The 19,021-nt window shown below is 50.8% G+C and overlaps 1 protein-coding gene across 4 annotated transcripts in view; it reads left to right on the forward strand.

Annotated features, from left to right (window-relative positions):
- NCOR2 (nuclear receptor corepressor 2) overlaps nt 1–19,021 on the forward strand; it is a 177,893-nt gene that overhangs the window by 24,958 nt on the left and 133,914 nt on the right. The gene's annotated exons all lie outside the window — the stretch shown is intronic.

The raw sequence follows: 19,021 nt of genomic DNA on the forward strand, positions 1-19,021 counted from the left end.
CGAGGTTTGTGTTTTGGGATCCTCTTGGCTTGTGTAGAGCTACCTTTGAGGCTCTGAGCCGCTGCTGAAATCAGTTTAGATGGTGTTCCTGATGCATCAAGCTGTGCTTGGTGGTGTTGGATGATACTCACTGAGATGGGGTGACTGCTTTGGGGAAGCAGAAGTGTATCAGCTTTCCCCATAACTGTTCTAGTCATGAGCTTGCATTTACTGGGCTATTAGATGTATCAGAACAATTTGGAAGCTCCCGTAGGCTGAATTAGGGGTTGGCATGTCTGGCTTTTCTGGATGTTGTGCCCTGATCTGATTTTTACTTGACCTTCCTCATTTATCACATCTCTTCATTTAATATTGGCGTTTGAAGGGTTTAAATTGGTTGCTGGTGGTTCTTTAATATAATCTTCCCCAGGAAAGCCTCCCTGGTCTTAGTCTCATTTAACAAAGCAAATTGTTTACTTGCCATTTTCCTTTCTGCACAGGTAATAAATGTTGCAAAGAGAAATCCCTTGTATGCCTGTTCGGATTTACTTTTGTGCTCTGTTGGGGTAAATTGCATTTGATTTTTACCTTGGGCTTGGACATATTCCTGGTTGCCAGGAAAGTCTTGCCAGGTAAACATGCTGGGGACAGCTGGATTGCACTGCCAGTTGCGAGCTGTGGAGCTGCGAGCGCCGAGGGTTAACGCAGCTGCAGGCTGGGCTTCAGAGATGTCTGAGCCCTCAGTGAAATGAAAAAGAAGTCCTTACCCAGGGTGATGGGGATGGTTTGCTGTATCCCTGTGGGAGCTGATTGAAATGACACATGGGCAAGAAAGCGCTTGCTTGGGAGTGCCGGGATATTTAGATGTCTCTTACCCGTACAGTACTGGCGGGCCTTACGTGAGATCCTTCTGACCTGTCTCACATGAGAAGGACATTTTAACTTTGGGATGGGTCAGATGCCAAGGGAGGCCTGGCTGGATCTCCTAGGGGAAGGGCTGCAGGGACTGCCAGTTAGGAAGGGTGAAAGATGCTGGAAGAGATGGAGCAGCTTTTTCTTAAGACCTGTGTTTGAACTTGGAGACCATGAGAAATGCACCAGACACGTAAGCTCTCCTTTAGCTCTTGGTAGTGTGTTGCCTTGGAAAAGATGCCTCCAAGGACCTTCTATGTCCCATCTTTGCTGCTCCCTCCAAGATGCATCTTAAGGTGATGCTGTGACCAGCCAGGAGTCTGCTCTCTGTGCCACCAAGATGTGTTGTGGTGACTCTGAACTGTATACTCAGGGACTGCTGGGTTGGGTGGCTGATGGGGAAAACGAACTGTTGGCCACAAAACAAAAAATATCCCTCTCCAAAGACATGAGGAAACCAAGATGGCTTTTCTGTCTGCACATTGTTTCCATCAGCAGTTCTGTTCTGCTGCTCACCGGAAAACCGCGTATTGTCTCAGCTATTTGTTTCTAATAGGCAAAGCCACTCCTGAGGCATGAGTTGGTGAGTTCAGGGGCTGCATTTGCTTCTTGGTCTGTGACACATTTCCAAGAATTACATGCATTTTATGGGCTTAAAACATTTGTTAGTGAAAGAGAGAGAGAGAAGGCTGTGAGATACAGTTCAGCCAGACAAGATGATGCTTTTAGTGGAACCGTTTGTAATTTCTGAATCTGGAAGGAAGAAAAAACCATGGCGTTCCTGACTGGCGAGAGCCTAAGTGGAGTGGGATTAGTTGCTCAAAACTAATGGGGGCTGTTTCCAGAACGGGTTTGATGGAGCTCACTGCAAGACTGAGGTGATCTCAGTGCTGTTCAAGCGGTTGGAAGCAAAAGGCAAGTCTGGTGTGTAGGACCACCACTCTGAAGGTATATCTGCCTTTGCAAATTGGGAAGTTGGATTGATAGCAGTTCTTTTGGCTTTATTCTTGAGCAGTCATCCTCAGACTAGTCTAGAAACTGCTTGTGGACATTAAGGTCGTGGTAAATCTCCTGCAGCTGATCTGTGCCTCTCCTCGAGCCTTAGTGTGCTGGAGGAGCTGTTCTGGGTATGCCGATCCAGCAGAAATGTCAGGAGTTGTGACTGGTCTTTGACTACAAGCTCTAGACACTTGTGTATCGGGGCTATTTGCACATATAAAGCTACTACTTGCATCCACACTAAGCCAGCAACAGTTGGATTTGGCACTGGGCTCTGATGGTGTAAGTGACCATCTAGAGCAGCTGATAAAGACCTTCCCAAGAGGCTCTGCGCTGAGCTCCGTGAGTGCCGTCAGCTCCTTTGCCAGGCTGATATGACCTCCTAAAACAGCACGTCACGATGCAGCCTGTCTTGGTGGCTAATCCTCACTCTGCTCCATCCCTGCGGACACTGGCCCGCGCTTCGCTTCTAGCAGCACTGTGTTTTTCCTGCTTGCTCAGCATGTTCTCTGTTCTCAGGAGTTATTCTGCAAGCGTCCTCCCTTCCTGCAAGCTCTAGGTGGGTGTGAACTGTGCGTGGACCAGAGTGGTGGCACACGTGTGGTGGCAGGACGTGTGTCCCGGAGTGGGTGGCGCCTTGTCCCAGTGACCAGAGCCAGAGAGAGAAATTTGCTGTTCCATCTGTGCTGCTGAGTCAGCGCCTGATGAAGTTGTTCAATACTTTATCTAGGGCAGCTTTGCAAACCGGGTGAGCTCTTTGGGCGAGATACACCACGTGAGCCCAGTATTACTAAACACGCTGCTGGTTGTTTAGACAGACTATCCTAGTTGTTCGCTTACCCCTCACCCCATTCCATGTTGTTGCAGTCACTGTGTGGGGATGAGCTCAATTTACTCATTAGAGTAACAGCGCTAGGGCTGCTTTTCATGGTGATTTTGCAGATTGAGCTAATTTTTGCACAGTAGAGAGCTCCACAGAACCCTCAATAAGAAGGGTAAGGATTTGGTTATACGCTCTGGGTGCCAGCCTGACTGTCCCAGGGGACATAACTAACGCAGCAGCAATGGGTGTCGCTCTCAGGCAGTGGGTACCTGCTGTTTCCTGCTGGTTTCAGAGGAGCAGTGGAGCCGAGATGCAGAATCAGGTCCGTGGTGGGATGTGAGTTTAGCACGTGCCTGGTAACTGCCAGTCATATCGGATTTACCAACCTTCAGCCCAGGGGCAGAGACGTTAACACCATTTCTGTGCATTTCCAAGGCCTTTGTTTGGGCCATAATCTGTGCTCTGAACACAGATGAAGTGATTGATGTGGCAAATGCTGGTAACAGGTTCCAGAGTTTTTCTCTGAAGGGAATTGGATCTCTTATGTCTTTTATTCCTCATCTGCCTCTTCCAAACATGAGGTGAGCTGGGCCCCTTTACCCAGGTCTGGATCACTGCAGCCTCAGTCCAAGCAAGGCTTAGTTTGTAAGGAGAAGGTAATGTCTTCTATTAGATCAGTGCCTTATAGCTGGAGAAAACAGACATGCTTTTGGGCAGCGTGCCTTTCAAAAGCAGCAGCTTTACAGCTAAATCTCAGTTGGTCTAGTAAGAGGTACTGCCTTTCCTTACAAACCTCGCATTGCTCGTATCCTCAAGCATTCGTGTTTGTTTTCAAGCTGGGGAGCAGAAGGTTGTTTTCTTGCCTGCTTTCTCCCACTTCAGCATCTTTTTCCCTGCAAAAGGGGTTGCTGTCACGTTGCTGTAGTGCTGTAACCCTGGGCTGCTTGTGCTGGACGTGGCCAGAGCGGCTCTTGTGAGCTGTCTGCTGGGGGAGAAATTAAATGTCCCTGTGCCCTCTGTGCCAGCATGGGCTGACGCTGCCTTCAAGAAGGTGCTCCCTTGAACTGGCTGAGAATAACCAGGCGAAAATAAAGCGGGACTGTTTTTTCAATCACTGCAACCCTGGATACGAGATTCACTGGAAGAGCTGCCATGATGCGGATTTGCCGGGTGTGCTCTTGGCAGAGATGCAGGAGGTAGTTCCCAGGACCCTCGGTGGCTTCTGCTTTCTTTCCGATAGAGAAAGTCATGGAGCTCCATCACGTAACAGCAGATAGGAGTAAACCAGACGCCTCCAGAGCAGGCCAGTAATGTATCTGCACGATCCCCTGTCTCTGCGCGTACGTGCGCAGCTGGTGCTGCGTGCGATCCTGCCCCGTAGGGATGGTGAGCGTGGCGCGTCTGGTCCAGCAGCGCCTGCTCTCCTCTCTCCAGAGCTGGAGGTTAGTCCTGCCTCTCCCCTTCCATCTCTTCTTATTCCCGTTATGCTTCCACTTGTTCTTCTTCCCGTTTCTGAGACTGCTTTTCCACCACGTACGTGGTTTGCTGCTCCTTCCTATAGGATGTGAGTCAGTCGTGATCTGCATTTAGTCCCCTTGCAAGGGCGGGCTGGCTGCACTTAACACGTAGCCTATTGCTCCGGCAAGAATACGCTTACAGGGAGCCATGTAGTCCCACGGGTACGGGGCTGGGTGGAAGCTTAGGAAACCTGAACCTTGCTGCCATCTGCCCTGGCAGGCTGCTGGTCACTGGTAAGTCTCTTCCCCTTTCTGTATCTCAGATTTCCCCATCTGTACAAGGGACAATGCCACTTCCCTCTTTTGTAAAATAATTAACAACTATTGATGGAAAAAGGCTATTAAGAAGCCATGTGTTGTTAGGACTTGGACTCTGCTTTACATTGTTGAAGGGTTTTAATTTCTTCCCTTTCTGCATGAGTGTTTTTGTTGTGCTACGGACTGAAAAATGGAATAAGAAAAGGGAAAGGGGCAGTCTTGGAAAGGACGGCACCAAGGCCAGGAAATATGTATGGCAAAGCAGAAATTAGGGCAAAGGGTGTTTTGCTTTGATGCACATTAATGTAGCTTTAAAAGCAATTAATTGAAAAAGGAGGAATTAACACATTTAAAATGCCTTTTTAATGATGCATGGAAGCCAGCAGTGTACATGCCAAATTTCACACTGGCTGCCCGTTCCAGAGCCCAATTTACAATAAACTCCTGGAAAACAGGCTGTGGGATGGAAAGGCTCTTGGCTAGCCTGCTAACCCCTGCCCTGGTTGCAGGCTGGCAGATCACCGAGGACAACCGAAAGGCCTTTCGGGAGCCCTGCTTCCTCCTCGCTGCGCTGGCTGGCGCCTTGGCAGTGCTGTTCCCTGGTAGCTGCTCCATCCCTTGCCGAATGTGCCGGGGGAGAGGAGCAGGAGGCTGAGGACTCTGGCAGCAGGGTTCGCCCCGGAAAGGGGAGGAATGCTCGGAGGGGCAGTGCCGCAGCTCCTGGCATGGATAGCAGGGCTGGCTGGCTGGTAAATCACCAGTGGCGGTTCTGCTCCGTGGCTTTGTTATGGGAACATTGATCTGTTGCTGGGATTAACCTCTCAGAGTTTCCAGTGGGTTGGTCTCACAGTTATTAATGAAACTGGCTGGAACTTGTGTTGACCTTGGCAGAGGCCCCAGTTGGCTTGGAGGTAACTGGCAAAAGCATAATCTCTAATTGAGTAATCCAGCGCTGGGGGAAGGGAGCGGAGGGGGTGGAAACACAGCAGTGCTTTGAACCAGGAGAGCCACGGCGCTCCGACGGGATGCGTAGGAGTGGAGCGCTCAAAGGCGCTGAGCACCGCGGCTGCCGAGGGAATTAGCAAGCAAAAGCAAGGCGACATCTCTGTTCCCGCACCCCAGGCTCCCTCTTGTAGAAACCAGCCCTGAATTCCAGCGCCTCCCCGTGATTTATTGCCGCAGAACAATAGCGCAGAGGGGCTGGAGAACGAAACAAAGCTGTGAGCGTCGGCCGTCCCTGGACGCGTGTCCTCCCGTAGCCTCTGAGTCTGCAGCGTGGATTGTGCTGGGCTCTCCCTTCCCCACCGGAGTTGTTGTTCACTTGGGAGAAAGAGCTCTGGGCTTGTTACTGGGGCTTTTGATGAATGTCTGCAAGTGAGGACCCAGCGACAGCACAGGGCTGTCCTCCTTGGCTGTGCAGCTCTGCCACAGGAGAGCGAGCCGTTCCCTTGCCCAGCTGTGGCTGTGCCCACATCTGGTGGGGAGGGGGTGGCTGTCAGCGAGCCCCGTGGGATGCCCAGGCAGCGGGATCCTGCGGAGCCGCCGTAGCACCGATGGAGAGGGGACGCACCGATGCTGCCAGTGGCTTGCTGCTCGCTTCAGGTTGTCCAAACCCCGAGTGAGGTGCAGAGTTCTGTGCCTGTGCGTGACTTTATCAGCCCTGTGAAAGATGAAATGCCTCAACTGACTTGCCATGAGAAGAAGAATAATTCTCACACTGAAAAGTGAAATGCCTCAAACATCTTGCCATGAGGAGTAATTCTTGCTCTAAGGACTGCAGGGTGCTCGATGCAAAGCCTGCGCCCGCTGCATGGCTTCCAAACTGCTGCTTGGAGGAGCAGACTTCTATGGAAGCGGCTCTAACCTCAGGTCTGAGCAATGAAATGAAACAATTTTTAGTGGGTACAAATGCACCTACGTCTTTCCTGCTTTTGTCCTCCTTCCCCTGCAGAGAACAACTTTTCTGATTAACTCTCCTTGCAGCCCCCTTGGCCAGGAGGCAGGCTGGGCATTCCCTGTGGTCCTGAGGCTGGTCCTGCAGTTGAGTGCCCGTCAGGACCGAGTGGTGTGGGGTTGTCGAGTTCAGCAGCTGTAGGAGGATCCTCCTGCGACGTGTTTGACATGCACCCATCTGCTGTGTGGTTGCTCACGTTGCTGATTTGTGCCTGATAAAAATCTGATTGCAAAAATGATCTGGTTGGGTGGGGGAAGGAGAAGGGAGGACTTTGCGTTAGGGCAGCAATGATTCAAAGCTATTTCTGGGAAGATGAGAGAGATGTTGGCATTCTCTGTCATTCCAAACATATTTAAAAGCTGAAATATTTGCATTGTTGACGTTGTCACAGTGCAAACACTTCTGCCTGGATTTTTCCCTTCCTCTGCTTTCCTCCCTGCTCTGAAGATCCTTTCCTAATCGCAGGAGGACGACTGCTGGGTGTGTGGACCCCTGCTCACCTGAACGTGAGCACACCTTCGGGAGTGTGTGTCTGCCTCGTGCAAGCAGTCTGGCTCTCGTGACATGCCCGGGAGTTCGTTGCATCGTTCTCTGCGCAGCGGCCGTGCCAGGATGGCTGCGATGGCTGCGAGGGCTTGTCACCAGCCCGTGCTGTGCACCAGCTCGGGATGGGAAGCCAAGGGAACAAACAGCCGGAGGAGTGTTGTATCTGGAATGTGATGCTCCATCCCATGCACAGACTCATGCTGGTTTCATTTGAAAACCAGATGCTGTTAGGCATTGCGTAGTCCTTCTGAGATGTTGGACTCCAGCTGGCCCTGGGGCGGGGGGTAAAGGGAAAGAGCCCCATGATTGACAAGACAACTGATTTTAGTCCATTTTTCAGCTGAAGTTCCTGTGGTTGAAAAGCTGAACTATGGTCTGAGAGACTCTGGCATGGAAGGGAAAGCCCCTGTGGGCTGCAGAAACACTCTGGAGGCAGGATGTAAAAACTGAGCTTCACCTTCCCCAAGCCACCTGCAGCCCGTCTCTCCCCTGCCCTGGCTGCTCCAGCCCACAGCAGTCCCTGGGCCACGGAGAGCGGGGCTGAGGCCTGGCATGGCTGGAAAACCACCGGGCGAACTGACAGTGCCTCAAGCACAGGTTGTTGTTTTGCACTTCTTCGGCTCATTTGTGGTGATCGACATCCAAACCAACCTTTTAAATTGCCTTTCAAGCCGTAGTGGTGGAGAAGGGCGGTGTGATAAGGCTGGCTGCTTCTCGGGAGCCTGCTTCATCGTTTACATAATTGGACTTTTCTGTTCCATTCAGTCAATATTATAAGGCTCGTGCAGTGTGACATCTCACCTGATCTGCTTCGGGGAAAGAAAATCCCTTGACTTTGTGTGTCTCACCCTGTAATTGGAAGAAACATTGCCAGCTGGGAGCTGGGTATGCTGCATGGATTCACGGAGCTTTTTCTTTCCCACCTTTGAAGTGTTTGTACACGTTATGTCTATCTATTTTTTTTCTTTAATAGCAGTGATTCTTATGTGACCTGTTATGTCCTCAAAATATGAGACAACGAAGCTAGTTTGCTGCTTAACTTTGTCAGTCCTCAGGTGAGACTTAGGAAATGGGCTCAGTTTGGCAGGAACTGGCAACCGATCTCCTGTGCGTTTTTCCAAAGCACGAGGATGGCACAGGGTGAGGAGGGCTGTGCCGGCCACCGCTGCTGTCTGCCGGCTGTCAATCCGTTTTAGCACGTTTATGGTAAAAAAGAAACCCTCACCTGGTATAAATTTCCAGGGAAGATTTCAGTCCTGGTACCAAGAGTGATGTCCTGGCTATTTTCTTCTCCCCCTGCAGTTTCAGACTGATCTGGGTTTCTTCTCTTCCCCTCGTCTTCTGGGAGTGGGTGTGGGTGCTGCTGGGCATGGAGCATTGCTCCAGCTCCTGCTGGATCCGGGCGCGCTCCGCGATGGGGTATGTGATTCTTCCCGCTTCCATGTGATCTGGTCAGTTAGTGCAGGTGACAAAGCAGCATGAGGTTGTTAACGATTCTCAAGCACGTACGTCTTCTCACAGATGAACCTGTCCTCCTTCCTTATTCAACGTCCCTGTGTGCCCCTCCTTGCCAAGAGTCTTCCTGGCGAGGGCAAGAGGTTTGGTGGGAGCAGCTCAAGTGTCATCTATGTGAACGTACAGCACTGAGCACATTTTTGGTGTGCTGTACTTTTCCATGGTTATGACGTGCAGCCCCTCCACAGTTCTGACTCGCACAAGAGCCAGTGAGTTGTGACACCAATCAGATTAATTTTACGTGCTGTGTTTTGAGGAGGAGGGTATTTCATGCTAAAGCCTTCCTTCCCAGCGCTGGGTGGAAAGCTGTGGAGGAGATGGAACAGCAATCGATGGTGTTTGCCTGCTGCTGCTGGAGGGGATGGAGTGGGGGAGTGATTTCAGAGATGGATTTGGCAGAGATGAGTCGCTGCTTTTTGTGCCTGTGGTGATGGAGCTGTAATAACATATTGAACATGGCAACAGCCCTTGCTAAAGCTCCGTGACTTCGCGTCCGTGCTTCGTGGAGCCTCATCTCTTAACAACACCCTTAGCATCAATAACAAGAGAGGAGCTGTCGAGTGCCAAAGGGCCTTGTTATAATCACTCGCTGAAAACCTCCTTTCTTTTTGGACCTAAACCTGCTTTTTAAACATAAAAACTCTTTGGCTGTGTTTTAGGCAGAGAACATTCAGAGGGTTTTCTGGCTTGCTCCAGCATGAAATGCTCTGCAGCTTCACGCTGCGTGGGGGGGCCAAGGGGCAATGGACACTGGTGTGCGTCAGGAATGCTGGCTGCACGCTCGGCGAGCGGAGAGGGGTTGTTTTAGGACAAGCTGACAGGCCCTTGGCTTGTTCTGCTGCTCTCGAAAAATGTAATTCTAATTCTTGGCACCTTTTTGCAGGAGGCTAAGGAGTGAGAGCGCAGTGGAGCCTGCTCCCACTGCCCTTGGAAATGAGGCTTTACCCATCGGCAGAGCTGGCTTGGGGCAGGAGCGATGTGCTCTGTCCTACCCCTGGTTTGGCGAATCGAAAGCAGAAATTAGTGGGGGAGAAGCAGCAGTGTGGGATGAAATGACCTGAACCACCTCCTTGCAATCCTGACCTAGATCTAGTTACTCTTTTGTCATTGTAGCGCTCTGACACAGCGTCTTCTGCATGTGCCAGTGTTCAGCTCCGCTGCTTCTCACCTTCATCCCGGCCAAGGACTGGCAGTCCCTTTAATCCCACACCCAGTACCTTTTCCTGCAGGATGCAGGGGAAGAGCAGAGCGCTGTCCTCTGGCAGTGCCAAGCAGCAGAGGAGGAGATGGGCAGCAGATGTGGGGTTGCCCAGTGCGTGGTGCCTTTGCAGCATCCCGAGGGTTTCACCCTGGGGCTGCAGAGCCCGCAGCACCTTGCTCCGGTCCATGCCAGCGGCGGGTTTCTCTGCTGTCGTGGTGCTTTATCACCTCCTCTGCCTGCACAGTAACAGTTCCTAGGCTTGTCTTTGAATGACCTGCTCTGATCGCTGCCCTGACAAGGGACATGGCTGATTTCTTTCCTCCTTGTGCCGTTCCCTGAGGAGCAGCAGTGATCGTTTCTGCCTTCTGATCTCCGCTTTGGATGCTGTCGTTCCGTGGCTGCTTAAGAAAGAACCATTGCCTAGTGCAAATCAAACTGTCCCACATGGTTACGTGACCAAACCAAGCACAGGCTTTTATTTCAGGCTGTTTTTCAGGGCTGCATTATTTTATCTCGTGCCAGCCATCGCAGGTATGACGTAGAGCAGATTGCCCCCAGCAGCTAATGTGTTTCTGCCTCGGCAGCAGGCAGAGCAGCAGATGTAAACACAGGAGCGTTACGGTCTTGCAAACACTAAAAGCTACTAAAGAATAGGCAGGTATGTGTATATAAATACATAGTGTGCATTATATTGATGCCTTTCAATATATTTGGAGAGGGATTTGTAAATTCATGCATCCATGAATGTTTCACAGGTTTTTAAGTAATTGAAAAGCCTATGTTTTTTTTATACACACACGCACGTGGATATATGTGCTGCCTCATATACTTGTAAGCTTTTTTTTCAAAGGCTGCTTCTAGCTGTGTTCAGTGATCCTGCTTTCAGCAGCCACACGGCGAAAAGCTTAGTCTTGAGCAAAGCTAAATATTGATTCGAGTCAATCTGGGTGCACTTGGAGACATCACTAGTGTTCATGAATACAGCATAATAGCTGATCGGAGTGGGGAAATTTCATCATAAAGGCCCCAAAAGGGAGTTTTATTATTGCTTTCTTCCAAATGCCTGAATTTTATTAGCTTCAGTCATTCTTGGCAGGGCAGTGGAATGGGATTTTATAGTTAGCAAAGGAAAAGTAAACACAGTAATCATTTCACAGCCCCGTGCCTGCCAAACCAAGATGGAAATTCCAGCCTTGGTGGGAAGCTGCTGCTTTGCTAACAGATAATAACAAATTCACTGTGGGCTTATTCTTGCTATGGGAGCTGAGGTGTTAGGTTTTTTTCGCTGTAACATCCTGGCTCGGAGAGGCAAGGGTGCTTCGTGCTTTTCTGCAGGAACAGCCTGGGCAGAGGTTTGCAGTTTGAGTGACTCCCACAACCATTTGCAATTAGAAATGGTGTTTCTGCCCTGAGCCTTCAGGAGCCACTTGATCCTGTGGTCTTGTAAGTATTTGGTCTTTCCTTGATCAGTCTTGCTCTGATTGTAGAGCTGAGTGATGCTCGAGGAGTGTCATGCGTAAGACGCTGTGATGGTTCCTACACCCTGAGACTGTCTCTGCCTGCTGAATGGTGGTGGTAGTGGGGAATATTATGTCAAAAAAGGATCTCCAAATAAATAAAAAACTCTTGTGAAAGGTTTATTTTGCATGTTTTTCTGGGCTTGTCGAGACAGAGGGCCAGGCTGGACACACGTCTGGACCAGCACCCGCCTGGGTTTCCTGGTGCTGCGGGACGTTATTTCCTCCCGCCTTCCTGCCCCGCCGGCCGTGGGGCTGGCGGTGGGACTGGCTGCACTGCCAGCCCCTGCCTGCTGCCCCTGCGGCTCAGGATGCGGCCTCCTGACGGAAAAGCAGGCGGAGCAGCGAAGGAAATGGCTGCTCAAACAAGCGGTGAATGTCGAGGCACCCCCTTCCACGTGTCTGCACAATTATTAGAACAATAAACCATTGAACGCGCGGCTGGCTCTGATTGATGGTGCAGCTGACGGTTGCTTTGCGCCACCCGTGCTCCCCTGTCAGCACGCATCCTGCGCGCAGTGGCGGGCCCTGCTCGGTGCTGCACCCACCTCTTGCAGCGCCCCGTATCCCCGCGTGCGTCCCAAGGTGCTGTTGTAGCACCGCTGCTTGGGGGGTGCTTGGGACCGTGGCTGGTGCATGTTTTGTGTGCCTGGGGGGGCTGCCAGGCTGCTGGTGGATACCTTGGGCAGCGGAGGGGCAGGTGGAGGCGTTGTCCCCGCCGTGTCCCATGCACATGTTGGGGACGGTGCTTTGCAGGGTGCAGGGCCAGCACCCGCTTAAATGGGAGATGCCAAAAAGAAGGGGGAATTAAACAGGCTTTAGTGGTGTGTCAGGGACAGATGAGGCCACTAAAAGCTTTATTAAAAGCCAAGACAAGCTGTTTCAAGGGAGGGACTTGCCACCCACCCCCAAATCTGTTCTTTACGTTGGTTAAAAAATTTTCAAAAGCATTTAAGCAGCTGTGAGCCTTGTTTCACACTTAAACAAGTTTTCCAGTGCAGCCACCTCAAAATGGAAGTCTGATCGGCTTGGATTCCTGATGACAAAGTTGCTTGTTTTTTTGTCTTAGCCAGCGAAGTTCACAGGACAGATTCAGCAGTGACCCCTGCCTGCATCCAAGCTGCTCAGTTCAGATCTCATGTGCATGTTTGAGGCCCACCAGACATGTGTGCGTGTATACTGAGACATTCTGGTAGAAGTAAAGAGACTTTACTGTTAAAAATTGAACTTTGGGCATCTTACTAGATTTTTGGGGACAGAAGAAGTCTTTGCAGTATTGCCATTAAGTCCGGTTTTCTTGCAGTCTTAGAATATCTGATTTTTACAGATGAGAGGTATTTGATATCCTGCTTTATATACCTGAGAGCACAGCTAGAATGAACCTGTATATTAATTGATCGTAAAGACCATGAAGTGGTGGCGTGCAGCTGGTGAGGGGAGCTTGGTGGATTGCTGTAGGAGCAGTAACTTCTGGGTTTTGAGCTGATGCAGTTGGAAGAGAAGCTGCAGGGGGTCAGTGCTGGGACCCATCAGCCCATGCCCGATGTGCTGGGAGCCCCCAGGGGAGTTGTTGGTGATTCTGGCTGGTGCAATGGCTCTTGCATGTAAGAGGAGGTTTGGATTGGTCCCACAACGCACCTCAGCCACCGCTCAAAACAGCTTAGGTCTTTCTTGCATTTCCTTTCTCCATCCGTCGGGCTGCTTCTTAGCATGCAGCTCAACCTCCAGGCTTTGGGGGAAAAAAATTATCTGGGTGATGGTTGTGCAGGGAGAACAGAGGGAGGGAGAACGGAGGCAGGGAACCAAGCAGCCTTTAGGTGTATCTTACTTACGGCGGTGGTTAAATAGAGCTGTCTTCATTCATTCCCTTCCCTCCCCTCTAAATCTGATGCCCCTTCAAGGCGATATTAATACCGTGTGCCGGTCCTGATTAACTCCCTGACAAATCCCCTCTCGACAGGGCCGCCCGGGTGCTGCCCTGAATGGACCCCCCTTTGGATTTGCATGGCTGAGGAGTCCCTGCTGCTCCTCTGCCTCCTTCCTCCTCCCTGGCAATAGGAGGAAATGTAAATGTTTCTGAAGAGCGACATTTCCATTTCAAAAGCTGTTCGCTCAAGTGCGTCTGGAGTGGGATTTCTCTCCCCCCCACTTCTTTCTGAATGGGAGCTTTAGAAGTCTCATTTCCTCAGCTTGATAACACCACGCTGAGAAGGGCTTTTGTCTTTTCATTTCCCCTCAATTTTTTATTTTTAAATAAATGAGGTTTGTAGAAGCTGCTGTGGTGGATTTTCCATGTGCTGGAGGATGCACCTGGTGTCACCCAGTGAATGAACTGGAGCTTCCTGGGGTGCAGGGCTGGACCCACTCGCCGGCTGGGGGGCTCTGCCCTACCCTCCATGAGTGGGCACCCACCGGGGAGCACCCTTTCAATCGCCCCGCTAAGGCTCCTGCAGGCAGAGGAGGAGGTTTGCTGGGCACATCCAAGCTGCCGAGCTCTGCTGCTTTTCCTGGCCATCCCGAGCAGGGACTTATGTGTCCCAGCACCCATGGACAGCAGTGGGTGTGGGTGGTGCTGAGCCTGGCGCAGGACCTGGCCCAATGTTTGCACACAGGACTGCTGCAGGATCTTTAATCATGCTGACTTATTGCCCGTCTGCTTTTTGGCTCATGTAGCTCTGCCAATTGGGGTGAAATTATTATTTCTTTTTTTTTTTAAAGGTGATGCTTAGTGGAGGGCAGATGCGGTTGCCTGTGTCCTGCTTCTGCAGAACTGATGCCTGCTGATAAGTGCTCAGGGCCAGGTTGGATGGGGCTTGGAGCAACCTGGTCTAGTGGAAGATGTCCCAGGCTTGGAACTGGATGATCTTTAAGGTCCCTTCCAGCCCAAACCATTCTATGATCCTGTGATGCAGGTGCTGTCACACTCGTGCAATGGCATTCATGCTGGTCACCTGAGTATTGGACTAGTATAAAAGTAGGGATTTTTTTTCTGCAGAGGCCTTTTTTAGAAAAGGCAAACTCTCCCATGCTTTTAGCATGGGTTTGAGGGATTTTCTGCCTCCTTGATGACCAGCTGAGATTTGGCAGGGGACAATCAGAGGGTATACATCTGCTGGGATTAACATGGACCTTAATGCTACATCACTGCATGGTTGGTGTGCTGGAAAGACTCAGACTTTGCTTTACTCCATGTGGCAGTTGAAAGAGGATGAGTGGTGCTGCAAAAGGTGGGAGGCTAAAACTTGCTAAAGGCACGGAGTAAGTAAATTCCCCTGGGATTCGTTGGGCTTGGTGACAGGGTGCTTCCCAGGCTGCTGGAGGAGGTTAGGGGGTTGTGCGCTGCCTGCCTGCACCCCCAGGTAGGGGACCCCTCTTGCCTCTTTGGGGATCTTCCTAAAGAAACTCCCTGAGCAGCAGGCACAGGGAGAAATGCAAAGCCAGGAGTGGGTGATGGTCGCATGAGGCCACATCACCATGTCCCACGTTTCCATGGAAGCCCGTGACGATTATTCGGAGCTGCCTGAAGTCACCTAGTTCCAGGGAAGGTGAGGGTGGTTTGAGCCCCAGCAACCAGCTGTTTTGTTGGGAGAAGTGTTGGTCAGCTCGGCGATGAGCTCCCCCATTACCTTTAAAATCTGTTTCTGCAAAGCGGGGAGGTGTGAATCCCACTGCTGTGGCTGAGCGCCAAATTGGGCAATTAAAAATTTGCCTCCCTGCCTTTGTGCTTAGTATAATTGAAGGTGTTTTTCACAGTTTGCTCCTTTTTAAGAGACATCAAACAAGCACTCGCCTCCCTCGCATTTTATTTGTGCTTCTCCTGAGCGTTTCGGTGAGCCTCCACCTTTTGGCCTCTGTAAACCCGAGGGTTGTCTTAGTTTTGATGTCTTCGTCACGGTTTTGAATATCCTGGCACAGGATTTTGACATGCTCTCAGGGCAAAGGGTTATGTGCCTGGTGCCTTTTTCATGCAAACCTTTGCCTCCCCAGCACTGTGATTTCGTGGTTGTTTTCCATCACCGTAAGCCAACACTGTTCCCTAAAGAAGCAGTTTTGCTCCTCAAACCGAGACACCAATGCTTTCCTCCTGGGTCCAGCTGTAGGGTGAGCCGGGTCCCTGCTGCAGGCAGGCACTGCCACCATCCTCCCGTGCCTGGGCTCTGCAAGGGCTGGTGGCAGGAAGGCTGTGAGGGGCTCCTGTGCCTGCTTGTTTTCCAGGTTAGCGGGAGCCCCGCTCGTTTAACCAAACAGGTTTGAGTTTGCGAGGGGGACGTGGGGATTTAGGGCTGAGGTGATGCGTTATAGAGATGGTGATGTTCTCGGCAGCGCGTCGTTGGGGACGTCAGCACAGGTGAGATGGTGCTCTGAGGGGCTGCTGGGTGCCCAGATTATTAAAAGAACGTTAAAGTTGCGAATGGAGGATTAGCAGAGCTTGATGCTCTACTGGCAGCCTTATTTGCTGAAGACAAAGCTGATTTTTTCTATTTAAATTTTTTTAAAAATAAATCTGTGACTTTGAGAAGGCCTATGAAATCCCATTCCCCTGTAATCCAGCTTATGTGTCCTCCCCCTGATTTGCTGAAAGCATCAGAACACCGTCCGTTCAGTGCCCAGGATAAACTCCATCTCATGCAGAGTGGGTCGCTGGCTGCTTTACGTCATCCTTATCATTTGGTGGGTGGTCTCAGGCTTTAGCTGCTGTCCAGACCACGACTCCTGCATTTGTTCACTGCTCTTGTAGGACACTTGTTGCTGTTGGCCTGGAGCACTCCACACGTGCCGGTAAAGTCCAGCTCAGCCCTTTCCTTTCCTTTGCAGCAGTATGGGCAGAGTACATGCCTGAGCTGGAGCTCCCTGAGACCCCACTCCACTCACTTGCTGGGTTGAAAGTCATTCCCTTAGGCAAGCACCAAAGTGAGATTTTTATTAATTTTATTTTTTTGGACTTTGACAATTTGTCAGAGTTAACAAAAGGCACATAGCTGGCACAGAGCAGTCTTGCCAGATGTATTAAGTGCACCAAAGATGCTCGAAGAAAAGGTTCCCAGAATCTTTCTGAACCTTGCAGAAAGGCGTATTTTTCTGTAAACTTGTTCTTGGAAGCAGCAGAGTTGTTTTGGCTGAAATCTACTATTTAGAAAAAAAAAAAGCCTAAAAATGCCTTGAAGCAAATAATTCAGTGTGGAAAATTTCAGTTCAGACAGTTAATGTTTTAACAAGCTTAGGGTCAACTGAAAATCCAGCAATGCAGAAGGGGCGATGTTGGGTAATTCTTAATGAGAGGTTAAGAATTAAGTGATTAGCTCCTCTTTGTAATGAGTAGATGGGTAGGTGAGAATTCATCACTGCTGCGAAGTCAGTAGGGAACATACATGTTCGATGCAATTATTATCCTCTAACGGGGAAATGCGAGAACGCAATGAAAGGCACAATGCCCATTTGTTGGTGTAAGGCCTTGGGCTTTGGTGGGGCTTTGCCTGGGTAAGGTTTTCTGTATTTGACCCGTTATTCTGGGCTCCCTCTGAGTCTGTAAGCCGTGTTTGCTGGTGCTTCTGTACTATCCTGCGACCTTGAGATACAGAGGCAGCATCTGTTCAGTGTAACACTGTGGAATGGCTTTTTTGAGCACAAGCGAGTTTTGCAAGACCAGACACAAGGCTTTGGTGAGTGCATCTAACTGTAGGACTCACTGGCGAGGTTTTACCACCCTCATAAATCTGCTGGTGGGGGTGGGGAGGGAGGGTCAGCATTTGGTACTGGTTTTGCAATTAAATTGCTTCAAGCTGTTGAAACATTGGGGAAGTTTTTTGACCTACTTTCGTGCAAGCTTAGAAATTGTTGGGATGTTTTCTGCCCTGGCTGCGTGGAATTCAGCTGGATTACAGGGGAAAGGAATTTCGTAGGCCTTCTCATAAAGTCACAGATTTATTTTTAAAAAAATTAAATAATAAAAAAAATCAGCTTTGTCTTCAGACAGCTCCTTAGTCTCCAGCTTCGTGAATTCCCATGAGAGCACGTACTGGGCTGCATCCAGTGAAAGCGACCCACATTTTGCTCGTCTCCCCTGCCTGCACGTGCCGTGGAGCGTGGGGGCGGAGGAGGGAGGTGGGTGATGCCTTAGTCCCACGGGTGGCATCCCTCGGGCACGCTGGTTAGCCTTCCACGGGAATGCCCGTGTGCTCGTGGCTGGTCAGCAGCGCCAAAGGTCCTCCCCAGCGTTACGCTGCGTGCACCAACACGCACATCTGCGTCCCGCTTCGGCAGCCCTTTGAGCGACGGCGAGGACACAGCCCAGCCGAGAGCCAGCAGTGTTGAAGAATTAAAACCCCGTTTGAAGGGCTGGGCTGCTGAAAGAGCCATTAGCACAGCAGATGGTCACGAACAAAAGAATTGCAATAACTCGATGTACTTTTGACTGCTCAGGCTCTCTGACTTTGTACTTGTGCGTCTCCCTGGGGAACTGAGACATTAGTTTTCAGTCCCTTTGACTTTTTCTCCCCTGTCAGTGCAGTCATGGAACTGCTGATAACGCCAGAATGTGTTGGACACTTTTCCAATGAAAAAAAAAATTCCTTTGGTCTGCATTTGGCCCATTTAAAAGTTTTATATGCATGTTTTTACCTTAAAACCTGATGGATAGACGTGTGGGGTGTTGGCTCCCCTGCTGGGTTTTCGTCCCAGGGTGCGTGGGAAAGCCCCAAGGCTCTGTGTCTGCTGGGGTGTGTGAAGGTGCTCAGCTGTGGATTCTTGGGTGGGGAGGACAAGCTGCTGTCCCTGATATGTAGCACAGCATCACACCGACAGGGTTTTGGGACTGGTGTTAGTTGGTGGAGTACAGCGATGTTCACTGGCTCTGTGCTGCTGTGAGAGGCTCGGGTGATGGAGGCATCCTCGCAGGCAGGCCGCCCTGGTCACCAGCCCACCCTTGGTTTTTTGGGAGGGGTATTAATTTGAGCTGCCCCAGCCCATCCTGCCTGCTTTAGTGACAGTCTTCTCCAGCCTGCGAGGACATGAGATGTGTGAGTGGGCAGGAATTGGAGATAACACCTCTTAATCCTGCCTGGTGCTCCAGCAGAAAATGCTGCTGCTGGCTGATAATTAGAAAGTGAATGTGCTGTGGAGGAGGTGACATCGGCATCCCTGAATCTCTGTCCTGGGCTTGGGGGAACATCACTAATGATCTGGTTTAGAAAGGCAGAGAGAGACCAGGACTTATCGAAGATGATGTGTAGGGCAAACACCATGGTGCTGTGCTGGAGATCCCGAGGGTTGTCCAAGCAAGCGGCTTTGTTGGCTTGGTACGTACTAGTGCCACGCAGGCACTGACTGGGGGTGTGGAGGCTTTGAAGCTCCACCAGTGTGGTTTTGAAGAGGCAGCCACACTGGGCAGGGAATGAGAAAGATCAAAACGCATTTTGCAGTGAGAGTTAGGTGCAGATGGAGCGGAGCTGCCACTCTGCTGTCTCCTGAGGGTGGGAAGCAGCCAAGAAAAATTACCCTTCACGAGGCTGGGCTGTATCCAGCTGTAGGTGCTCGGCTGATGCTTGGCATGGACGCCCTTCTCCATCCCACCAACTCCCACGAGCTCCCTGAGACCATAGTGAGGTGGGTTGGTAATGCAAAATAAGGAGGTGGTGATGGTCTGGTGCAGGTTCCAGCACGTCCTGGGACCAAGGTTGGAGTTCTCGCAGTCTTTTCTCTTGTGGACCCAGTTGCTGGTGTGCCTGAAGGCAGGGGCATTGAATTTACCTGGAGGCTTATTTGCTCTTCAGGGCCTTGACAGGCAGTTGACTTATCCTTTTC

This window comes from Leptosomus discolor, chromosome 16, assembly GCF_034619465.1.
Source record: "Leptosomus discolor isolate bLepDis1 chromosome 16, bLepDis1.hap2, whole genome shotgun sequence".
Classification (NCBI taxonomy): domain Eukaryota; kingdom Metazoa; phylum Chordata; class Aves; order Leptosomiformes; family Leptosomidae; genus Leptosomus; species Leptosomus discolor.